Source organism: Monodon monoceros, unplaced genomic scaffold (assembly GCF_005190385.1).
Source record: "Monodon monoceros isolate NGI ecotype Baffin Bay Population unplaced genomic scaffold, NGI_Narwhal_1 Super_Scaffold_21, whole genome shotgun sequence".
Classification (NCBI taxonomy): Eukaryota; Metazoa; Chordata; class Mammalia; order Artiodactyla; family Monodontidae; genus Monodon; species Monodon monoceros.
In genome coordinates, this window is record NW_021703778.1 from 14,685,369 (window position 1) to 14,695,440 (window position 10,072).

General features: G+C 41.6%; 1 pseudogene; it reads left to right on the forward strand.

The window, feature by feature from the left end:
- Nucleotides 1-260: 260 nt before the first annotated feature.
- On the forward strand, nucleotides 261-836 carry LOC114904806 (annotated as a pseudogene).
- The last annotated feature ends 9,236 nt before the right edge of the window (nucleotides 837-10,072 follow it).

Sequence of the window (10,072 nt, forward strand, 5' to 3'; positions counted from 1 at the left end):
GAATGTTTTGTGGGAAAGTGATACTTAAGCTGAGACCTCAAGGGTGAGCGGTAAGGGCTCAATAACTGATAATACCTCTTTAAAAACTAAACTACAGAGCCAACTTTAAAGAGCAGGTAAAAGGTCACAGGGGGATTTAGAGATTCAGCCAATTCAGTTATGGCAACTTCAACTTACATGAAGGACAATTAGTAAAAGAAATGGCATTTTATTTGATTCCCAACTTATCTAAAATCTTCTCGCCTTTCACCACTGCGGCTGCAGCCATGAGTATGCTCAGGCTTCAGAAGAGGCTTGCCTCCAGTGTCCTCCTCTGTGGCAAAAAGAAGGTCTGGTTGGACCCCATGAGACTAAGGAAATCACCAATGCCAACTCCCGCCAGCAGATCCGGAAACTGATCAAAGATGGGCTCATCATCGGGAAGCCTGTGATGGTCCATTCCCAGGCCTGATGCCGGAAAAGCATCTTGGCCCACAGGAAGGGCAGGCATATGGACATAGGTAAGCAAAAGGGTACTGCCAGTGCTCTAATGCCCTAAAAGTTAACCTGGCTGCCGGCTGCTCAGAAGATACCGTGAATCTAAGAAGATTGACCAGCACAGGTATCACAGCCTTTACCTGAAAGTGAAGGGTAACGTGTTCAAAAACAAGTGGATTCTCATGGAACATATCCACAAGCTGAAGGCACACAAGGCTTGTGAGAAGCTTCTGGTGGACTAGGCTGAGGCCCGCGGGTCTAAGACCAAGGAAGCCCGCAAGGACCATGAAGACCGGCTCCAGGCCAAGAAGGAAGAAATCATCAAGACTCTGTCCAAGGAGGAAGAGACCAAGAAATAAAGTTCTCCCTCTCTTCTCTGTACATAGTGGCCTTGGCAATTAGATAGACCACTCATTCAATAAAAAACAAGCCTTTATCTGCCTTAAAAAAAAAAATCTTCTCAAGAAGAACAAAAGACAAATGGTCAGAGACCCCATGGCTAACCTCACAGTCGGGCAGTTGGAACCAGGCTGGCCTGTGATGAAGATAACTAACCAGCTGATGGTTAAAAGAGAGAACAGGTGATTCTTGGAGTCATCTGCTTTAAAACCAGTACTTTTCACAATGTCCTTTGCTTTAGTAGTAGTATGTTCATGCCAAAGTGTTTGTGAATATTACGTGAATTAATCAACATAAAAGCTCTTTGAGACATCAAGGTCTCCAGGGATAGAAGGTACTTTTACTTATCACTTTCCTCTGTGTGCTACAACAGAGGAGGCTTTCCTTTTACAGAGAATATTAAAGAACAATGATTAAGCATGTTCTTGGACACCATAAACGTATACAAATAAATGCCTACTAAAATTGTATAAAGGCTCATAAAGGTGTAAATAGGAAGAAAAGGCATTTGCAGAATCTTTCCCTATACCTGTGAGATACCCATCAGCATTGGTGGCAATGTTGTTCTCTTGGTGCTTATCAAAAGTGCATGGAAGATTGCAGGGTGAGCTTATGGGCAGACACTAATAGATGAAATGATGTGATCTCCTCAATCACCAGTTTGCCTCTTACAAAATTTCTGCAGTTAAAAATTTTGACTCAAGAAGGACACAAACTGAGTGACTGCTAGCAGGTCACTGAGCACCCTATCTGCATATTTATATACAGATAGATGTGGAAAGTAAGCTTTCCTAGGACTCAATGAAAAGCACATCAGAGAATGTTGTTATTGCCTCCTATTTTCTGAGCTGGTTATAAGACAGTGCTTATAAGGAACTTAAGAAAGGGAGAACCTTGTTTTCAAATGAGTTGGTATATGGAACTCTCATATAAAGACACATAAAATTAAAGGTGATCTGATTGAAAGTGACAATTAAAGCCAACAGCTCTGCTTGGCCAGTATCTGTGATGATGTCCCGACTCTTAGAATCCCCTCCCAGCAAACCAGAACCTTCCTGGGATGGCTAAACCCAGGTCAGTCTATATCTTCCTGGAAGCCAGGGGATGTTGTAAAGCCTTGGGTTGCATGTCCATGGTGTATGTGGGATAAACTGAGAAAGTGCAGAAGGAAGCATTGTCTCAGGGCACAAAATTGGAATAGTGGCTCCACCACAGCTGTGCATCCAAAGGGGTCAAAGAAGATAGATAACAGGATTGCTTTTCATGGGAAGTGGACAGTGCTAAGTGGGGCAAGTATACCCCCACTCAAACCAACAAGCAAGGTTTTTAAATCTGGAGCAAAACTGAATTATAATTTACTGAGATTTACAAGGGTATTTGTATGTCCGTGTTCTCTTGTTAGACATCTGCAATAGCTTCACTTTGTGTTTCAGCTTTTTATGTCATAGCATTCCCAGACATAGGATATGTGTTCAGAATTTAATATAAGGACATAAAAATGTATCAGAATTTAAAATTAGATTTTGCAGCAACATTTATCCAATGACTATGAAAAACTCAACATGGAAAAATAAAAGATAAAATTTTCATGTGTTAGGAATTTATTTTTAATGAGAAGCATTTTCTGTCTACTCAAATGAAGTAGTATAAATCAGCTGACCATAAATTATGAATGCCGATATTTGAAACATGCAAGTGTAAACTTAGGCCACTTGAGTAGGTGCTATCCTTTCATTATGCAAAATAAAACATAATCACAGCAGGGTATTGCAATGTGGGGGAAAAAATCACTAACAATCATTTTTGTCTCTGCCATTCTAATCAGTTTGGAAATAGGGAACCAAGTTGACAATATTTTATTCATTAAATTTTTCTGTCTATGGATGCCTCAGATGCTCATGACTCCTTCCCCGGAAATTAAAATTTTAGGGCAAAAAAGGAGAGTGTAGTCCTTTTCACTTACTGTGTTTCGTTTGTTTGTTTGTTTGTTTGTTTTGCGGTACGCGGGTCTCTCACCGTTGCGGCCTCTCCTGCTGCAGAGCACAGGCTCCGGACACGCAGGCTCAGCGGCTATGGCTCACGGGCCCAGCCGCTCCGCGGCGTGTGGGATCTTCCCAGACCGGGGCACGAACCCGTGTCCCCTGAATTGGCAGGCGGACTCTCAACCACTGCACCACCAGGAAAGCCCTATAGGCATTTTTATATTTCAAAACCCAAGCCTCCCAGGAATCCTTACAGACCCATCCTGGTAACATTTGACACATTCAGACATGGCTTAACTGCTCTCTGGAGGGCCTTCTGAATTTCAGGATCAGCTGCCCCTCTAGCCTTGTCTCCAGAGTAAACCTACACGGTATAGATCTGAACCTAACCCTTGGAGACTGACCTGGTACCCAGATCAGCCAAGCCACAGTCGAAAGCAGAGCTGCCCAGCCGAGCCCACCCTGGAGCCACAGAACCACAGCCAATCTGCAGATTTCAGAGCGTGAGAATAACAGCATGTTGCTATAAGCCACTCTGTTTTTGGAGGGGTTGTTTTCCAGCCTTATTGTGGCAATAACTGGTCAATGGAGAACTTCAAAGCAGGTCTGAAGGAGAGAGCATCCAATTAAAAAGTACTTGGGTTCAAACATGTAGAAAATAGGTTGCAGTTAATCATTGAATAGGACTTCTGTCATCCCGATGGTGGTATTTAAAGCTAAAAAGGAATTCATCACAGGCATCTAACAGGACTTTGTTGCTCATAAAATACAGGCTCCAGATTTTCATAGAAAAGCCATAGATGAAGTAACTAATGAAATCCATACTCAGGATAAGATGCAAATCTAACTCATTATGCTAGTCAGAGTTTGTATATTTTGTCTCTTTTAGAGGGAGAGGTTAATCCCAAGTCCTGGCAAGATTATTAACATCCTATGTTCTGCCTGGGTTATTATTCTTCCTGTTCAGTTGGTAGAAAACGTATGGCTTTCACTGCTACACAAAGACATTTTACTGGTGAAATGAGAAATCGCAGACTATGCGTTATGGACTAAAAGGAAAAGAAAAGACCAGAATCCTAGGCTGGTGCCCCATTTCTGCTGTTTCTAGGTTTGTGGCCTTGAACGAGGCACTCTATCCCTCTGCTCATTGTGTTTTATGTCTAGGAGAGAAGTGATACCTTCGCCTACATCACAGTGCTGCTGTGAGAACCCACGTGATGATGTTATGAAGTTGCTGAGAGTCAGACATGTCACTATGTGAAACTGATGTTAGGAGAAATGCATCATAACACTGAAGGGAACTGGCTTTGAAGTTATACAAACTTGGGTTCAGACTCCAGCTCTGCCATTTCCTAGATGTGTGATCTTGAGAAGTTTGTTTACCACCCTGAGCTTCAGGTTTTCCTGAAAAAGCAGGATTACAGCACCTGCTGTAGAGTTGTGAGTCCTAAATGAGATAAGGAATGTGAAACATTTAGCACAATGCTTAGCATAGAGGAGGGGCTTCCAAATATGGCAGATGGATTAACGACCAGGCATTGTTTTCTCAGCACTTGTTGACGCAGTGGCAGCAGATACAGGCACTGAGCCTCTGCAGTCACACCGTCCTTGGTACCAGGGAGAAAGTCCAGAAGTTGGCCCATTATTTTGGCTTTTGGTTGCAGAGTTACTGAGGATCCGTTCTCCTTTCCCTCACTTCTGCTATTGATAGTGGACGCTGCTTTTCCAGACTAGAGTTTGTATCTTCTCTCGTGTCTCCTCCACTGGCTCATTCTATGGTGGTGACATCTGGATTAGACTGAGTCCAGGAAGATCAGCCTTGCCTCTCCCCTGATGACTGTCCTGGATCTAACCCTTCATAATTCATTACCCTACAATTTGGTATCTTAATCTGCCAAGACGTAGTGATGGTTGATTCTTGTTAAGGAAACCAAGTCACTAGCTCTGTACCATGTTTTCAGGTTGTAAGATAAAGAAAAAAAATCATATTATTGATTGGTATATGAAAATAGAGAAAGCTCATACTCCACAAATACTGGAGGTCAGGGGACATAGGTTTCCCTGTTCTCTATCAATAAATATACATTTCCAGGAGGACTAGAGAATTTAAAAATTCACTTATAAATTCTAGCCACTTATTAAGCTAATGTGTTCACTTTATAAAGGAGCTGGCAACCTGTTAGATGTGAGGTAACCTTTAATTAGAACATTTAAAAATACTTAGTTTTATCTCCATTAAACACCATTCCATTCCCATTGCAGAAAATTTAGAAAAAGGAAGAAAAATTGGAAGAAGAATCGAAAGACACACATAGTCCTCCCACCCACACATGACAACTCTTTACATTTTGCTGTATTTTCTTCCAGTCATCTTTGCTGTGGACAGTTTTAACTAAGTCATTTCCAAGTGAAATAGTTTTATACTCTTCTGATCAAAGGCTGGATTTCAGTAAAGATAAGCCAGTGTCAAAAAGCTAGGCCTCTTTCAGAGTCACTGTGGTTATTCAGCATCTTTGACTTTGGGCTTTTCCAAGCCCCCAAATCTGGGCTGGCTTCCCAAGGCATTTAGAAAAGTTGCTTAAAGCATGATGCCAACAAACATTTGCTGTCTTAAAAATTTGTGTCCAAATCTCAGCTATTTAGCTGAAAAATTAGCAGACAAATTCCAGCAAATTGAATTGTGTAGCGTGATTCTCAGTTCTGCTAAAAGGAGAATAATAAATCTCAATTGACAATAGCAGAGGTACCTTATTTGGATTTGTTTTTCTGAGTATCTTCCACTTGGGATTTACAAAATCTACACAAGCTCCGAAAAAGCTGCAATTTCCTGTCTATTAAGCCCCAAATGGAAAAATAACAAATACGATGGAAAACAGCAACCTATTTGACAGACTAATATATATTAATCCCATCGCCATGGTTGAGAGATGGAAAATTATTATTGAATAAGACTCTTTCATCAAACCAAATATTTCCGAACGCTCCAAAGTACATATCTGGCATCACTTCTGCTTTACACATCTGCTTCTGTCTTTGAACTCTGATATTAATCTGAAGGTTGCATGCAGCTGCACAGTTCCAAGATAATTAGTTTTTTCCATTATATATTACAATTAATAGGGTAGACTTCAAAAACATTCAGAACTTGGATTTGCATAAACTCTGGGCAGCTAGAAGATTTTTCCAAAATTCAAATCAAGCTTGTGGAAAAACTTGTGCAGTTTCCCAGCACCTTCCTAGAATCTTTTACATTTCACCTCTCTCTGAATACTTTTAGCCATTTTCTCTGCATTTTTATACTTAATTGCTCTCAGGACTTTACAATCCTTCTTAGGATATTTCAGAGACAACCAACCTGAAGGAAGTGACACCTGCCCTGACAGGTATGACAGCAAAGTTTTGGGTTGGCTTTTTATATTAAACATGGAGGATTTTATGTTGATGGCATTTTCTCCAGAGCTTCGGGAATTTGGAAATATCCATATAAAAGTGGCTTTATGGTTACCCCCCCACAAGAGATGAACCCTCACACCCCCAAGGACGTTGATGAAACAGTTCATGTCGTGTATTATAATTTCCTTCCATAGCCTGCAACCATCCATAGAGAGGGTTCCAGGGCCTCTTAAAGGGCAAAGACTGTAGATGTTCTTGTTTTATGTTTGGTGCTTTGTGTCCATTGAAAGAGAGGAGACCTGGGAGGAGGTGACGTGAAATCCTGACATCCCGAGTGGACAAGAGCTGGTCTGAGGATGAATAAGTTGTCCTAGGATGGAAGAATATTTTAAACAAATTGCAGTGTTCACTTCTAATAAGTGCAAGCCAGCTTGTACTTGTCCTGCAATACCAACCAGGTGGCCATCGTTTACAAAAATCACTTTCATGAAGTAGAAAGGAAATTTCTACTTGTCCACAGCATTCTTACATGATCTATACTTAGTGAGAAGATATACCATATCTTCTTAATTTTCCCAGAAGACTGTCCTTCTCCTTAAAAACAAGTGGGTGGGCTTCCCTGGTGGCGCAATGGTTGAGAGTCCGCCTGCCGATGCAGGGGACATGGGTTCGTACCCCAGTCCGGGAAGATCCCATATGCCGCAGAGCGGCTGGGCCCGTGAGCCATGGCCGCTGAGCCTGCGCGTCCGGAGCCTGTGCTCCGCAACGGGAGAGGCCACGACAGTGAGAGGCCCGCGTACCGCAAAAAAACGCAACCAAACAAACAAACAAAAAAAGTGGGTGAAATGGCAAAATGTCTGATTCTTGTGTACAGGGACAGTTTGCAGACACGCTGTTGGTTTTATGCTCTTTTTCTCTTGGACCTCATATCGTTCCTATTACGAATATATTCTGCTCGGCCTCGTAAATGTCATGGCTGTCAAGTTTATTCGGTTTTTAAATTTTCTCCCCTTGGAAATTCACATTATTTAAATATTTTCTGACTTGCACAAAAGCAAATTTCAGAGTCTGGCTGAAACCCTGCTGGTAATTTTAACCCAGTAGGAGAGTATGTTGTTGTTTTTTGTTCTAGAATGTGGTCCATTCAGTGGAGCTGGAGGGGTGCCTGATGAGGAAGAGCACACACATCCTTTGAGCACTCTTGCTTTCTTCACTTGTTCTCTTCTCTGGCTTCTGTAAACTCCACACTGGCCTGGTTTCCTTCCTGTCCTTCGGCGCAGTCTCCCTCTCCTATATCGTGAACTGCCTCACCTGGGGTTTCTCGGTCGTTAGCGTTGAGCCTTCTCCTCTTCTTGCTTCACACTCTCTTTGGGGGTAATACTCTTCATTTTCATAGCTCCCAGATTTATCAACCAAGCTCAGAGCTCTGTTTGGGGGTCCACAGTCATATCCAAGTGTCTATTTGAAATTTTTTTTAAATTGAAGTATAGTCGATTTACAATATTGGGTTAGTTTCAGGTGTACAGCAAAGTGATTCAGTTATACATTACATATACGTATATACCCGTATCCTTTAAAACATTTTTTTCCATTATTGTTTATTACAAGACAGTGAATATAGTTCCCTGTGCTATACAGTAAATCCTTGTTGTTTATCTATTTTATATACAGTAGTGTGTATATGTCAATCCCAATCTCCCAATTTAGCCCTCCCCTCCTTCCCCTTTGGTAACCATAAGTTTGTTTTCTATGTCTGTGCATCTGCTTCTGTTTTGTAAATAAGTGCATTTTTTAGATTCCACATATAATTGATATCATGTAATATTTGTCTTTTTCTGTCTGCCTTCACTTATTATAATAATCTCTAGGTCCATCCATGTTGCTGCATCTATTTGAAATATTAACTTGTCTCTCTCAATTTCAGACGCTGAATTGAACTTTCATCTTCAAACCTGCTCCCCCTTCATCCTTCCCCATCTGTGATAGATTAAAGATGTCTCCCATTTATTTGACACCACTCCCATAGAGAGGTGGCAGCTATGGAAACCCCTTCTATCTGGGGAAGCTTGATCCGAGTGATTTTGCAAGGTTTCTGGGTCTGGACTTTAAGAGGCTGGCAGTTCCCATAGTCTATCTCTTGGTGTAATTGCAGTCTATCTGGAACAGAATTTGTTACCAGGCAGGATGCAGCCATAACCAAATACTAAAACATGTAGTATCAGTGTTGGGACCAGGTAGCAGGTGGAAGCTGGAAGTGCCTCAGGAGACAGTTGGGAGGACTTGAAGGACAGTGAGGAAAATGCTGGAGAAACGATGACCTGTATTACGTCGTAGGGAAAAGAAAAGAAAAACTGTCACCTGCAGAATGTGGAAAATAGAACATGTATCTAATGAACCTGTGGATCCAGATAAGGAGATTTCCAGATAGAATGTTCAAAGATCTAGCTAGTTTCTTTTATCTACATATGATAACATATGCAAAGAGAGAAAGGAGCTTTGAAAAGTGCTGTTAAATTTCAACCTGAAGTAAGTCAGAAAGAAAAAGACAAATACCGTACGCTAACACATATATATGGAATTTAAGGGGAAAAAAAATGTCATGAAGAACCTAGGGGTAAGACAGGAATAAAGACGCAGACCTACTGCAGAACGGACTTGAGGATATGGGGAGGGGGAAGGGTGAGCTTTGACAGGGCGAGAGAGAGTCATGGACATATACACACTAACAAACGTAGTAAGGTAGATAGCTAGGGGGAAGCAGCCACAAGGCACAGGGATATTAGCTCGGTGCTTTGTGACAGCCTGGAGGGGTGGGATAGGGAGAGTGGGAGGGAGGGAGACGCAAGAGGGAAGACATATGGGAACATATGTATATGTATAACTGATTCACTTTGTTATAAAGCAGAAACTAACACACCATTGTAAAGCAATTATACCCCAATAAAGATGTTTAAAAAAAAAAAAATTTCAACCTGAATTTAGGGGAAACATAAAGAAACCAGGACTTTTGTGTTCAAAAGTAAACTGTTCTCATCCCCATTCTCACCCAGGAAAAAATTCTCAAAGTAAGCGGCTTTTGAGCAAAGACCAAATCCAGGGCTCTACCAGGAAAACACGGCACCATTTAGACAGAAACTGGCTCCCTCAGAGACCAAGGTTAAGTCTTTAACGCCTATTTATCCTTATCGTCATTTCTGATCACACATTCCCATTAAATTTCCTCGTATTGTAAAGATTTTGTAGCCCAGGGGTCCCCAACCTGGTCCCCATTAGGAACTGGGCTTCACAGCAGAAGGTGAGCAGCGGGCGAGCGAAGCTTCATCTGTATTTACAGCCGCTCCCTGTCGCTCGCATTACCGCCTGAGCTCCACCTCCTGTCAGCATTATGGTGACTTGTATAATTATTTCATTATATATTACAATGTAATAATAATAGAAATAAACTGCACAATAAATGTAATGTGCTTGAATCATCCTGAAACCATCCTCCCCGGCCCCCTCCTCCCCCAGTCAGTAGAAAAATTGTCTTCCACGGAACTGGTCCCTGGTGCCAAAAATGTTGGGGGCCACTGTCTTAGCCAATCTCTTAGGCTTTCTACTTTCGGATCTATCATGTGACTCCACTAGATTAATATTCCTAAAGTGCCACCTTGATTATTAATGCAAAACATTTCTGAGTGTCTACTATGTATGGTCTTTAAACTTGACCCCGAAGGGAGAGTAGAGCAGGACAAATGTTCTGTATTTAAGGCACTCCCCGTGTAGTGAGTAAAAGAAACACGTCAACAGTAATTAAATAATATATACTATAAATAGAGGTA